Consider the following 15,342-nt stretch of genomic DNA (forward strand, 5'->3'; position numbering starts at 1 on the left):
CTGAAGTAGTTTTCAGGATTACAGGTGCACACCACCATGCCTCGCTAATTTTTGTATTTTTACTAGTTTGAATTCCTAGTATCAGGTGATCTGCCTGCCTTGGCCTCCCAAAGTGCTGGGATTACAGGTGCAAGCCACCACGCTTGGCCTATAGAGCATTTTTAGTAGTTGCTCTAGGGATAATTGTAACAGTTATTACAGTCTACTCATCTCAAAAATTTTACCATTTGAAATGGAATGCAGAAACCTTCCAACTTTTTAGGTTTCTTCACTCTCTCCATTTTGATGATATAGTTGTTTTAAAAATCACCTTTATATACATTGAGGATCATACCAGACATTGGTAGAAATTTTGCTTCTAACCAAATATTTTAAAAATTCAAGAGGAGAAGATTAGGCAATTCCCTATATCTATTCATTTGTACTTTCTTCATCCCGCTGTTCCAGCAGAATTCCCTTCTGTCATCATTTTCTGTCTGAAGAACTTCCTTTTTTACAGCAAATCTGCTGGCAATGAATTCTCTGAATTTTCTTTCATCCAAAAATGTCTTTTTCTCACTTCATTGTATTTTCCCTAGGTGAAAAATTTCAGGTTGATACTTGAGTTTGCCCAGCTTTTTGGATATGTAGGTTTGCCAGATGTAGGAAGTTTTCTGTCATTTCTTCTTTTTTTTCAGAATAAGGCATTTATTAAACACAGAATAAGGCATTTATTAAACATATCTTTATGAAGGTATCAGAGACACTAAAGTTAATAACCATAGACTAAAACTTCCAGGTGCTTGCATTCTTTGGTCAGAAGGGTAGAAATGAAAGGTGTGAATGATATCCAGATGGTGAATATGACACTAAAGATGTGTATAAGGCACCGTAGCAGACTGGATTTTCCCAAAAGTTGGCCCTAGCAATATTTCCTGTTCCACATGCTTTTCTAGAACCATTCCCCCCACCCCTCCCATCAAGAGAGGTGATCTCTACCTCTCCTCTTCCACCTAGTGGGGCTCATGACTGCTCTAACCAATACGCAGGGCAGAAGTGATGCTACATGACTTCTGAGGCTAGGTTACATCGGGATACACATTCCTCCTGGCCTGTTCTCCCTCTCTCTCTGCTTCTTTAAGTGACCACCTTCGGAGCCCTCTGCCACCTTGTAAAAAATCTTACTACCTTTAAGTTGCAATGCTGAAAAGACCATGTCAGGAAACAACAGAAATACAGAGAGATGCTCAAGGATCCCCTGCTGTTCCATGCTCCAGATGTTTGGCTCTTTCCAGCATCAGTCAAGTAAGGGAATGGGCTCTCAGATGACTCCAGCCCAGGCTTCAAGTCTTCCAGATGAGGTCCTGTAAACAGTCAGGGACAGCTGGAGTACAAGTAGATATGGTCGAAGTAGGAGTTTCATTAATTCTTTCTCTTATTCCTTTATCCAGTAAATACATATTGAATCCCATTATGTCAGGCACATGGCCTGTGCATCAGTTAAGATTACTTTTGGCTGTGTTCCCCAAAAAAGTGCTTAAACCCTAAGAACACGTTGTTTACTTAATGAGAAAATCAGAGGACAGTCCCAGGAGTTTTGCTGGTTCCAGCCAGTCTCTTCTTCACCAGCCTCAGAATGTTAACTTTTTATCTGAATGCCTCATAGTCACAAGATGGTTGTAACAGCTCCAGGCATCATATCCTCTCAAGCTTCTCACACCATATTCAAAGGCTGGAAGAAGAACACTGAGCGTTTTTTCTTGTGTGCTCTTCATTTTTATTAGGAAAAAAAACCAAAACATTTCTCTGATGTTCCCACCAGCCAACTTCCTCTTATACTGAACCAACCAGGCAAATCACACAGCCATCCTAGCAGACGGCATACAAGACAGGGAGTGTGGAAAGTGCCTTTCCAGCTTCTAGTCCACTGAAGGCTCCCAAAAGTGGTGATTCTCACCCTGCCTTCTGGTTTCTTGGCAGTTCTGGAAGCCAGAAGTCCAAAATCAAGGTGTTGGCAGGGTTGGCTCCTTCTGAAGGCTCTAAGGAATAAGTTGTTCCATGCCTCTCTCCCAGCTTCTGGTGGTTGCCAGCCTTCCTTGTTATTCCTTGGCTTGTAGACATTTCACTCCAATCACTACCTGACGTCACTGGCTTTTTCCCTGTGTCTCTCAGTTCTTCAAATATGTTCTTCAATCTCTCACTGCTACTTACTTTTTTCTTCTGGGATTCCAATGATACAAATATGAAGATGTTTCTGCTATTGTCTCAGAGGCCCATGAGACTCTGTTTACCTTTTAAAAATCTTCATTCTCTCTGCTGTTCAGATTGGATAATTTATATTGTTCTAAATTTGAGTGCACCATTTCTTTCCTGTCATCTCTATTTTACTATTAAGCTAATTTTTCATTTAGTTTTATTTTTCATTTCTAAAATTTCCATTTGGTTCTCCCTTATATCATCTATTTCTTTGCTGAGACTATTTTTTCATTTGTTTCAAGACTGCAATTGCAACTGGAGTATATTTATTATTATAGCTTCTTTAAAATCCTTGTCAGACAATTCCAACATCTGTGTCATCTTAGTGTAACATCAGTTGATTATCTTTTGTCATTTGAATTGAGATGTTTTTGGCTCTTGATATGATGAATATAATATTAGGAGACTGCTGTTTAAATTTTCTATTTTGATAGGCAATCAAATTGTTTAGGTTCACAATGCATGTCTTAGCCAACTTTTACGGACTGTGATTCAAATGTCAATTTAATTGTTAGGGTCTTTTTAGTGTTGTTCTGTTCTGCCTCACTGGGCTACTCAGAGGCCAGTCTGAAACCTGGGTAGTGTAACACAGCAGAGCCCAATTCTAAAACCTTTTTCTGTCTTGATTCTGATCGGTTTCATGCACGGGATGCTAAGAAGTCTGCCCAGGATTTCAAACACAGATTTTTAAAAAGTCCTTTTCTCTAACTCTCTCCTCTTTTTAATCCTCCTCCATACTCTAGTTGGGAGGCTTAGGGGACGGAAATGGCAGTGAGGGCTTTGCCCACAGTCTCTGTGGCTGTAACATCCATTGGGCTGCCAACTTGTTATTGCAGTTCTATCCACAATTTCTATGTCTGCAGTGCCCAGTGGGAGTGGCAGGAACAGTGTTCAGTGGGAGGGGTAGGGGCACCCTCATTATTGCAGGACAGGTATGAGGGGCCGGGCTACATGCACAATCTCCATAGCTACAGCACCTGGGGAAGGGATGGAGGCACTTTCAAAATGACTTGCTTGCAACTGGATAGATATCATTAAAATGGGGCTTTTTTTCTCTCTCTCTGTCCACTGGGGCTCCCAGCTGCAGGCCTCTAGTACCCGTGGCTGGATACATAGGAAATAAAACAAGTAAACATACAAAAAAAAATAGGAAATTACAAGATTGTTTTTTGTATTTAGCAGGAAGTACAATGATATGGTTTGGATCTGTGTCCCCACCCAAATCTCATGTTGAAATGCAATCCCCAGTTTTGGAGGTAAGGCCTGGTGGGAGGTGACTGGATCATAGGGGTGATTTCTCATGAATGGCTTAGTACCCCACTAGTGTTTTTCTCATGATGCAGTCCTCAGGAGATCTGGGTGCTTAAAAGTATATAGCACCTCCCTTCTCTCTCTCTTGCTCCTGCTCCACCATGTAATACATCTCAATCCCCTTCTGCCATGACTTTAAGTTTCCTGAGGCCTTCCCAGAAGCCTCTATGTTTCCTGTACAGCCTGTGGAACAGTGAACCAATTAAGCCTCTTTTATTTATAAATACCCAGCCTCAAGTATTTCTTTATAGTGGTGCGAGGACATACAGTATATATATACATACGTATGTCTATAGCGTATGTGTTTACTACAGCTTATCCAGAAATAGAAGCTTAAAACTGTATTTTAAGATCAACATATTCTCAAACATTTAACACATATTTAACCTACAACTGTAACACTACTCATTTATTGGCAAACTAATAAATGTATTTTCAGAGGCATTTGCTAATGTAAGTTCCATTTAAAAATGGTAAACCAACTTTTTTCAGCAATCTCAATCTTGAGAACAATTATATCTTCTTATTTAAAAGGAAAATATAACAGTTACCTGAAATGAACTCTAGTAGTGAAAACTTAAGGAGATTATTCAAAGCCTCTGTAGTATGCAGGCTTTGAATACAGAACAGAATCTTTTATATTTAAAAGCTTTTTCTTAGAGTTCAGCTTTATTTTCATTTTCATCCATTATTTAAGTACAAAAGGTAGAGACTAGGCCCTTTGGTTGCAAAGCCAAACACACAGTATGTATCTTGTCCTTAGCCCTTTAAATGTAATCAACCATCTCACATGGGACACAACAACAACTTTTCTATTTCAGATGTGACTTGTGGCTTCAAGATAACTTCTATCCCTGATACTCACAAACCCAGCAAGTTCGGCTACCACTCCAAGGGAATAAGGTTCAGATTAAAAAAAAAAAAACAATTCCTTCCCACCAAAAAATCCCCAACCCAAACAAACAAAAAATCACCAACCTCAGGTAGATCTGAACAAGAAAAATGTCTAAGGTTAGGGTTATTTTATTGGCAGAATGTTAACTAGAATTCTAACAATCCTAGACAGTCTCTGATATGCTTCATCTTTATCAAAGAAATGGTAGTCTATGGGCATACAAAAGTATCAGATTTTTAAAGGTGATATATTCTGTTGAACAATAAACAATGTTCATACCAATGAAAAGAAAGGAATGAAAGGTTTAAGAGTTATGGAAAATACATGGAATAGTTGAGAGAAAACAATAATAAGCAATGGTAAAAATAATGACAGGTCTCTTTCCATTCAAATATAATCAGTGACTCCTTAATTCTCCAAACTGAAATTTCTGTACGGTTCCTTTTGCATTTGCATCTTAATCTTTCTGGCTGTTATATCCTAGAGCCTCTTGTGATAGCATTACAATGACAGCTCCAACATACCATTAGAACTTTATTGTAGAATAGAACAGAAAAAAATTAAGAACTAAATGAAAAGTGTTACTAACCCTCATACCCTCCTCACATCCAACATGTAAAAAAATCAAAGATAAATTAAAATGAAAACTGATTTCATTAGCAGAGATGCTTCAAACTCCCTCTTCTGGAACCTGATATTATTCAGAATAAATTGGGATTTGGTCCCAATATTTAAAAAGACATCACTATACCTTTGAAAGTTTTATCATCAGTAACATTACTACATTTTAAGAAGATTACTGTGCTCTTCATAATGACCAAAGGCAAACAAATAGTGTTCAGTCTGTAACATAGCAAGGAGTATATTCCTGAGTACTTACATAAGTCCTGATGTCTAGTCTTACTGATTTAATGAGTAAAAATCCTTAGCCTCATAAATGGAAAAAAATAAGTAATTGTTTGGAGTTGGGAACCTCAACAGGAGGCAGACAAGGGCATATGCTCAGAAAGCTGATATCTCGAATACTGACAAGAGTTCATATACAGCTAAAAGAATAGAAAGAATAGGAAGAGGAAGAAAAGGAAAATAGGAGGCAAAAGCATTTAACAACTATTTTTATCACTGTCTAGGCCAGGGTCAGTAAAGTTCTTCTGTAAAGAGGAGACAGTAAACATCTTTGGCTTTGCAGGCTGTACATTTTCTGTCAAAATTATTCAATTTTGCAACTGTAGTTTGAAAGTAGGTAATATATAAATATATTCAGTCTTGATTGTTGTGGTGGTTTCATGGGTGTATGTATATGGCAAAACTTATCAAATTGTATACTCTAAATATGTGCAGCTTATTAAACACCGGGTTCTATTTTTCTTTTGTTTTAAATTCCTTTCTACAGTCAATTAAGGCTAGGTTTTTAATTTATTCATACAATATTTATGAAATATTTATAATTATGCTAGGCAGTGTTCCAGGCTCTGCAGTATAGCACAGAACTAAAGGTATCATAATATATCAGTTATCTTAAGTGTTATACTCTACATGCTACTCTTGTTTTAAAGTGGTAATTCATTTACTCATTAACTGATTTATTTAGATCCATTCTGTGTTGCTACTCTAATGTAGCACTTTGTTTTGGAGAGAATTCCTTAAAGCTAAATGTAGCATTATGTTAGTAAGAAACACAGATATGATATGTTATTCTTCCAAGTTCTTATCATCAAATTAAATAAAATAATACAAGTAAATACTGTTGACAGTTTCTACTTTTGTATGAAGGTCAATAAAGAGTTTAAGTTCACATTATCATTATTTATGAAGACATTAAGCAACAATTACATTAAAAATATGTTCCAAAAATATTGTGTGTTTTGACCAAGAATGTTAAACACTTAAGAGAAATAGAAGCTGTTAGCTGGAAAAAGTCGACTAAGTAATAATTTAAAAAATCAATATGATAACTATAATTTTATTAGAGTAAAACTGGCTCTAGTATTTACCATATGCTTTTTCACTCAAGATGATACGTAGCATTTTTTTTCTTTTCTTCTTAGACCCATTGGTTTGGTCCTTTTATTTTTCTTCATCTTAATTTTGCTTTTAGTTTTTGCATTCTCCTAAGTTACTCTATGATCATTTGCTTTTATTTATTTTCTTATTGCTTTATTTCTTTAAGTCAGGCCACATTAATTTTTATTCTGACCACTTATTTCTCTCATTTTTCTATTCCAGGAAGAAAAAGTATATGCAGAACTTACAATCAAATTGCTCCTCTGATGATTGATAATTATTTTTTAAATGGCACAATAAAATGTATTTGTCAAGTGGGGAAACTTGATCAACAACTGGTTATCTGATGATTTTAAACAGTGATTCTTAATTTACAGAATGTGGTTATGTTTTGAAAAACTATCTTTTAGAAATTCATGCTGAAATTATAAAATGTCTGGGATTTCCTTCAAAGTGAACCTGGAGATGGTAAGGAGTAGTGGCAGTACAGATGAAACAAAAGTGATCATAAAGCTTGGTAATGAGGACAAAAGGGTCCACTAACTCTTACTTTTATGTATGTTAAAGTGTTTCATAATAAAAGCTTTCTAAAAGGGAATGATGAAGTAGCCCAAGAGAAAACTTAGTGTACCAGAGAGATGGGAAATAGTAGAAAGATCTAAAAAAAAGGGATCAGAAATGTAATGATCAAAACAAATTTTGTAGGGAGGTTTCAAAAGTGTATATGTGTGTGTCTGGATTTGAAGACAATTGAGTAATACTGTCAGGAAGTTTAAATTACTAGACTTTAACCTTCCTAAGAGTAGACACCATGTCTATTCTATTTATGACTATATCCCCAGCAATGTACCTAATGCTTGGCACATCCAAAAACTTAAGGAATGAATTCACCAATGAACTAGTTAATTGGACCTAAGTTCCCACAAGCAAGAGCTCTGTAATAGCTGTAAGAATTCAAGATAAACTTGTTTTTAATAATGCTTACAAAACTTCCTTCAATAAATTTTCTTCTTTAATTCCAATCACCAGCCTATATCTTTAGCCAACTTCCAGTACAGCAATCCCCTCTGTTACATCATGAAATCTACCCATGACACCATATCCATTACCATTTCTTGTTCTGTCCTTAGTCACATTGTTCACCTTTTTTCTTTCTTTCTTTCTTTCTTTGGGAAAGGTACCTTTTTTCTCACTATACTCTTAGGTTTTAGTTCTGACAAACTGCTTTTTCCTAGTTGGTCTCATCTCAAACTAAAAATTTCTTTCAAATAGGGAAAAGCTCTCAAAGTTTCTTCCCATCTCATTTGTATTAAGCATTTAGTAAATATTTTGATGTAGTGAAGGTGATAACTTTTCCTAATGAGTTACAGATATTACGTAACACTTATGGCATTATTTAGGTTAGGCCGAAATACAAATGCTACCTGAATTACTTGGTAGAACACAATTCACAACTCTAATAATATGTGATGATTAATTTGATCTCATAGTCAGTACATGAGCAGATAAATAATATCTATAGCTATATTCTGGCTTTAAGTATATCTGAAATAATTAGTCCTGTCAAAGAAAAATGGGATCAGGCAAATCCTGTGTTGGAATAGGGGATCCCATAAGCTGAAATGTATGTTTAATTGCCTCAGTAATGCATCCCCGGCATTAACATTCCCCTTTTTCCAAAAGATCATACACAGTTACTGGAGAAGCTTTCTATTTCTCCAATAAAACTTATTTTTGAATGGAAAAAAAATTTTCTATCCTCATTTCAAAAGTGAAATGGTTCTTTTCCATTTTCATCTTTTTTCTCTCTCAAAAAAAGACAAATATTACCAATTTCCAGTAAAAGTCCTACTCAAAACATAAGCCAAAGCAAGCAAAATATGAGAGGCAAACCAAAAATCTTTCTGGCTAGACACAGTGGCTCATGCCCGTGATTCTGATACTTTGGGAAGCTGAGGTGGGAGGACTGCCTGAGCTCAGGAATTTGAGACCAGCCTGGGCAACACAGTGAGAGAGGAGGCAGTTAGGGGCTGGTTAGGCAGACAGAGTGGGAGGGTGTCGGGAGAAGGACAGAGAAGGCCAATGTTCAGAGGAACAACTACAGGATAGTACTTTCATTGCCTTTGCAGCTAACAGGAAGAAATGTGGTTAAGAATTTCCCCCTTGTGCCAGGGTGTTGCTCAGAAACAGCTGTCCCAACTTAGGTGCAGTTACAATAAATCAACCTAAAAGTCCTCAACTTGACCCAGCTCATTATGTCATTTACATGACATTAACACTGTGCTTTTAGCACTGTGGGTGTGGCTTAGGCACTCCTGAGTAATAACCAAGATGGAGTCACTCTGGCCAACCCCAAGCATGTGCAGATGAAACACCCCTATTGGGAGTTTTGCCTCTCCCATTTGGGCAAAACCCATAGAAGACTTCCTGGCTTCTGCCACACAAAAGGCCCAGAAATCAGTTCCATTTCTGGAAACCTGCTTTCAGGGCCCCTCTCTTTGATGACAGTTTTCCTTTTATTCAATAAATCCTACTTGACTCACTTTCTGGTGTCCATGCACCTTATTCTTCTTGGTCGTGGAACAAGAACTCAGACCTAGCTGAACTAGGGACTAAGTAGACTGCAACAACAGGGAGATCCTATCTCTACGAAATAAATAAATCTTTACTGTTTGTTCTTGTACATACTTTATTCACCTTAAATGGGCTAATTTTGCTTAAAATATCAACGTTGGAGCTATGCAGAAAACAAAATCCATTTTTCTATACCAGAAGACAGATGTTTTCAAGTTAAACTGAGAAATAGCTTTCCCCAGAAGCTATGTGCCCTAACTAGCAGCTCTTTTCATGAGAACTGCCAACTTCCAACTGCTCCAAACAAGTTAGAAAACTAAGGCATTGAAGTATATGGATCTCACTCATTGTGCCTGTTTAATATAAGCTGATTACAAATCAGAACATAAATTTTCTAAAGATAATCTCTTCCACATAAAATCAACCACAAGTTTAGGAAAATGACTTATGTTATGGTAAAATGTGGACTCAAAGTGAATATGTATCAGCTATGTGCAGTTTTAAAAATGGACTTCATTAGAAATTACAGAAGTAGAAACAATAGCATTTTCCCAATCTGTTATGATTTATATAACACATGAGTAAGACCAGCACAAAATGGCATTTAATACAACCCAATATTATATGTTCACATTCTGGGTAAAGAACTTTTTAGATAAACATATACAGTAAAAGACTAAAGCCGTTGGGAGATTTGCTTGATCCATTCTATTTGAGCCTTGTCTTCAATTGGATTATTATAATTTTAATCAGTTTAATCTTTGTAAACCATGCCATACAGCCTTCAACTCTACAGAGAAAATGATTTGACAACCATGGACTTTGTCCCACTAAACTCTAGTTGCCCCAAGTGCCTTTTTAATTTTCCTTTATGTCCTGTGAAATTGCTCCTCTCAAGTAAAACCAATATATAGGAGACTAAAATTGAGACCAAACTTCTTGTCATAACTGAGCTATGTATGACTATAAACTAGAAATCAACTCCAAATGGAAACTTCAAAACCATGTATAACACATGGAAATTAAAGTACCTGCTCCTGAATGATCACTGGGTCCAAAACAAAATCAAGTTGGAAATTAAAAAATTCTTCTAACTGAATGACAATAACAACAAAATCTATCAAAACCTCTGGGATACAGCAAAGGTGGTGCTAAGATAAAAGTTCATAGCCCTAAATGCCTACTTCAAAAAGAATGAAAGCACAAACTGACATTCTAAGGTCACACCTCAAGAGACTAGAGAAGCAAGAACAAACCAAACCCAAACCCAGCAGAAGAAAGGAAGTAACCAAGATCAGAGCAGCAGAACTGAATGAAATTAAAACAAACAAAAAAATACAAAAGATTAATGAAACAAAAAGCAGGCTCTTTGAAAAGATAAATAAAATTGATAGATCACTGGCAAGATTAACTAAAAGAGAGAAAATCCAAATAACCTCTAAGAAACTAAATGGGAGATATTACAACTGATTCCACTGATATACAAAAGGTTATTCAAGAGTACTATGAACACCTTTAAGCACATAAACTAGAAAACCTAGAGGACATGGATGAATTCCTGGAAAAATACAATCCTCCTAGCTTAAATCAGGAAGAATTAGATACCCTGAACATATCCATAACAAGCAGCAAGACTGAAAGGGTAATTAAAAAGTTACCAACAATAAAAAAAAGTTGAGGACCAGACGGATTCACAGCTGAATTCTACCAAACATTCAAAGAAGAATTGGTACCAATCCTTTTGATACTATTGGACAAGACAGAGAAAGAGGGTACCTTCCCTAATTCATTCCCTGAAGCCAGCATCACCCTAATATCAAAATGAGGAAAGGACAAAACCAAAAAAGAAAACCACAGACTGATACCTCTCATGAAAATAGACACTAAAATCTTTAACAAAATACTAGTTAACCGAATCCAACAACATATCAAAAAGATAATCCACCATGTTCAAACGGATTTCACACTAAGGATGCAGGGACGGTTTAATGTAAGTCAATAAATGTGATATACCAAATAAACAGAATTAAAAACAAAAATCACATAAGCATCTCAATAGATGCAGGAAAAGCATTCACAAAATCCAGCATCCCTTTATGATAAAACTCTCAGCAAAATTGGCATACAAGGGACATACCTTAATGTAATAAAAATCATCTGTGACAAACCCACAGCCAACTAAATACTAAATGGAGAAAAGCTGAAAGCATCCCGTCTGAGAACTAGAACAAGATAAGGACGCCCACCGCAACCTCCGCCTCCTGGGTTCAGGCAATTCTCCTGCCTCAGCCTCCTGAGTAGCTGGGATTACAGGCACGTGCCACCATGCCCAGCTAATTTTTTGTATTTTTAGTAGAGACGGGGTTTCACAATGTTGACCGGGATGGTCTCGATCTCCTGACCTCATGATCCACCCCCCCTCGGCCTCCCAAAGTACTGGGATTACAGGCTTGAGCCACCGCACCCGGCCAAGGACGCCCACTCTTATCACTCCTCTTTGTCATAGTACTAGAAGTCCTAGCCAGAGCAATCAGACAAGAGAAAGAAAGAAAGGGCATCCAGATCAGTAAAGAGGAAGTCAAACTGTCACTGTTTGCTAACAATATGATTGTTTACCTTGAAAACCCTAAAGTCTCCTCCAGAAAGCTCCTAGAAGTGATAAAAAAATTCAGTGAAGTTTCCGGATACATTAACATATACAAATCAGTAGCTCTTCTACACACCAACAGTGATCAAGCAGAGAGTCAATTCAATAACTCAACCCCTTTTCTAATAGCTGCAAAAAATAAAATAAAATATGTGGGAATACACCTAACCAAGAAGGCAAAAGACTTCTACAAGGAAAACTACAAAACAGTGCTGAAAGAAAACACAGATGACACAAACAAATGGAAACTCATCCTATGCTCATGGATGGGTAGAATCAATATTGTTAAACTGGCTATACTGCCAAATGCAATTGACAAATTTAACACAATCCCCATCAAAATACCACCATCATTCTTCACAGAATTAGAAAAAACAATTCTAAAATTCTTATGGAACCAAAGAAGAGTCCGCATAGCCAAAGCAAGACTAAGCAAAAAGAACAAATCTGGAGGCATCACACTACCTGATTTCCAACTATACTATAAGGCCATAGCCCCCAAAACAGCATGGTACTGGTATAAAATAGGCACATAGATCAATGCAACAGAATAGAGAACCCACAAATTTATTTACAGCCAAATACTTACAGCCAACTGATCTTCAACAAAGCAAACAAAAACTTATAGTGGGGAAAGGACACCCTTTTCAACAAATAGTGCTGGGATAACTGGCTAGCCATAAGTAAAAGAATGAAACTGGATCCTCATCTCTCACCTTACACAAAAATCAACTAAAGATGGATTAAAGACTTAAATCTAAGACCTGAAACTATAAAAATTCTAGAAGATAACATTGAAAGAACCCTTCTACACACTGGCATAGCCAATGATTTTATCACCAAGAAGCCAAAAGCAAACGCAATAAAATCAAAGATAAATAGGTGGGACGTAATTAAACTAAAGAGCTTTTGCAAAGCAAAAGGAACAGTCGGCAGAGTAAACACACAACCCACAGAGCAGGAAAAAAAATCTTTGCAAACTATGCATCTGACAAAGGACTAACATACAGACTCTACAAAGAACTCAACGAAATCAGTAAGGAAAAAACAATCCCATCAAAAAGTGGACTAAGGATATGAATAGATAATTCTCAAAAGAAGAGCTATAAATGACCAACAAATATGGGAAAATGCTCAACATCACTAAGAATCAGGGAAATGCAAATCAAAACCACAATGTGATATCACCTATTCCTGCAAGAATGGCCATTATAAAAAAATCAAAAAACAGTACATGTTAGCGTGGATACAGTGATTAGGGAACACTTTTACATTGCTGGTGGGAATATAACTAGCACAGTTACTAAGGAAAACAGTGTGGAGATTCCTTTAAGAACTAAAAGTAGAAATAGCATTTGATCCAGCAATCCCACTACTGAGTATCTACTCAGTAAAAGAAGTTGTTATACGAAAAAGATACTTGCACACACACGTTTATAACAGCACAATTCACAATTGCAAAATTGTGGAACCAACCCAAAAGCCCATCAATCAACAAATGAATAAAGAAACTGTTGTGTGTATACATGCACACACACACACACACACATGCACACACACACACACACACACACGATGGAATACTACTGGGCTATAAAAAGGAATGAATTAATGGCATTTGCAGTGACCTGGATGAGACTGGAGACTATTATTCACAATGAAGTAACTCAGGAATAGAAAACCAAACACTGTATGTTCTCACTGATATGTGGGAGCTAAGCTTTGAGGACAAAAAGGCATAAGAATATACAATGAATTTTGGGGACTTAGAGGTACAGGTGAAGTAACTCAGGAATAGAAAGCCAAACACCATATGTTCTCAACGATATGTGGGAGCTAAGCTATGAGGAGACAAAGGCGTAAGAATGATACAATGAACTTTAGGAACTTGGAGGTATGGGTGGGAGGGGAGTGAGGGATAAAAGACCACAAATATGGTGCAGTGTATACTGCTTGGGTGATGGGTGCCCAAAAATCTCACAAAGCACCACTAAAGAACTTATGTAATCAAGTACCACCTGTATCCCAATAACCTACGGGAAAAAAAAGAAAAATACTTTTCCAATGCACATTTTTCCTACTGAGATTTCCCCCATCTCCTTGAATATTAAAGAATCACCTTTTCCTCCCAATGGGGGAATGCAGGGCAAAGGAAAAGCATGAAAGTAATAACTTGTTAAATAGCAATATATGAAACTGAAGTTAAGGTCTAAGTAAAGTGCTAGGTTTTGCTATAGTTGAAAAGATATAAAAAGCCAATGTAGCTTTAAATTATTAGCAAGATTTGCAAGTGAAATCCTCTAATATAGAACCAAAAAAAATCAGCATATCTCTATATTAAATCAGCACTACAGGTGAAAGTACTTGGCCACCTAAAAACCAAGAGAAAGAGAAAAGAAACTAAAACAGATGGCAGGTACTTATTACAGTTTAGGTAACTGAACTATCACTAGATCACAGTTTAAATATAGTTGGTGGTAGTGAATATGAGGAAATGGAAGAAGTTCAGAAACCACCGTTATTTCCATTTTAAATAAGGATGACGGTTCTGCACCACCAGCTGTTTATAGTTCATTGAATGAGGTTCTAGTTGATAGGAGATAATTACCTCTTCCCTACAGGAGGTAAAGTGTTTCTCATTCTGCAGACACCTCTGATGAATGGCCATGTAGGTATGAGACCAAGACAGCATGCCAAGATCAAGTTTGGTTTTTAACGATATCTTTAAATACTTGATTTTCTATTTTCTCCTATTTAAAGGTAGAAAAATGTGCACCTTAAAATACAAAGAACCACATCACTGGCTGTCCTTTTGCTTTTATCCAACACTTTAATCTTACAGGGAAAGTAGAACATACACAGATAGTATGCCATCCACAGCATTACAAAAGGATGAGGGTAGGGGATGTTCCATGGTCATTTCAACTTCAAACATTTTTCAGATTTGAAGATTCACTGATTCATTGTTTTCCCCAGAAAAATATTCTGTCTCTCAGTGCCTCATCAGATAATGTTGTTCCCATTATCCCAGCCATTTCAGTTCTTTGATCTATTTGGAAAGGCCTATCAATTTTATCTTCCCAATCTCTCTCAAATTTGTCTCTTCACTTCCAAAGCAAACTGACACATACCTTAATACTTCTTACCTGCACTATGGTTCTCTTATCTAAATGGTCTCCCTGCTTCTAGTCTCTTCAAATAACCAAGTTCAACTAAAATACTACTTTCAAATTAATATCACTTAAGTACCACTCTCATCATAACATTACTGTAGTAACATTTATAAAGCAAATAAAATCTTTCAGTGACCACTTACTGTTTATGTACCATTAAACTTAACCTCTTTAATCTGTTTCCAAGCCTACCTTTCCAACTTATTTTCCATCCCTCCTTTCACACAAGCTAAAATTCCAGTCAAAGTGAATTGCCACAATTATTGTACGAGTTCCTGTACTGTTCTTTCCCAGTTACGGCCACTGCTTACATGATAACCTCCAGCTGGTACATTATTTTCCTTCATTTCTGTGTGTCCAAATCCTACTTAACTATCTTTTATAGTTCTGTTCAAACCATACATTATCCACAAAACTATCTCTGATGTCTCCTTACTCAACACTCCAATAAGCATTTCATCTGTTTCTCTCCTATAAAAGGTAGCATGCTATATTTGTTCTGT

The 15,342-nt window shown here is 36.6% G+C and overlaps 1 protein-coding gene across 7 annotated transcripts in view; it reads right to left on the minus strand.

The window, feature by feature from the left end:
• FUT8 (fucosyltransferase 8) overlaps positions 1-15,342 on the minus strand; it is a 438,850-nt gene that overhangs the window by 80,556 nt on the left and 342,952 nt on the right. The gene's annotated exons all lie outside the window — the stretch shown is intronic.

This window comes from Saimiri boliviensis, chromosome 2 (genome assembly GCF_048565385.1).
Source record: "Saimiri boliviensis isolate mSaiBol1 chromosome 2, mSaiBol1.pri, whole genome shotgun sequence".
Classification (NCBI taxonomy): domain Eukaryota; kingdom Metazoa; phylum Chordata; class Mammalia; order Primates; family Cebidae; genus Saimiri; species Saimiri boliviensis.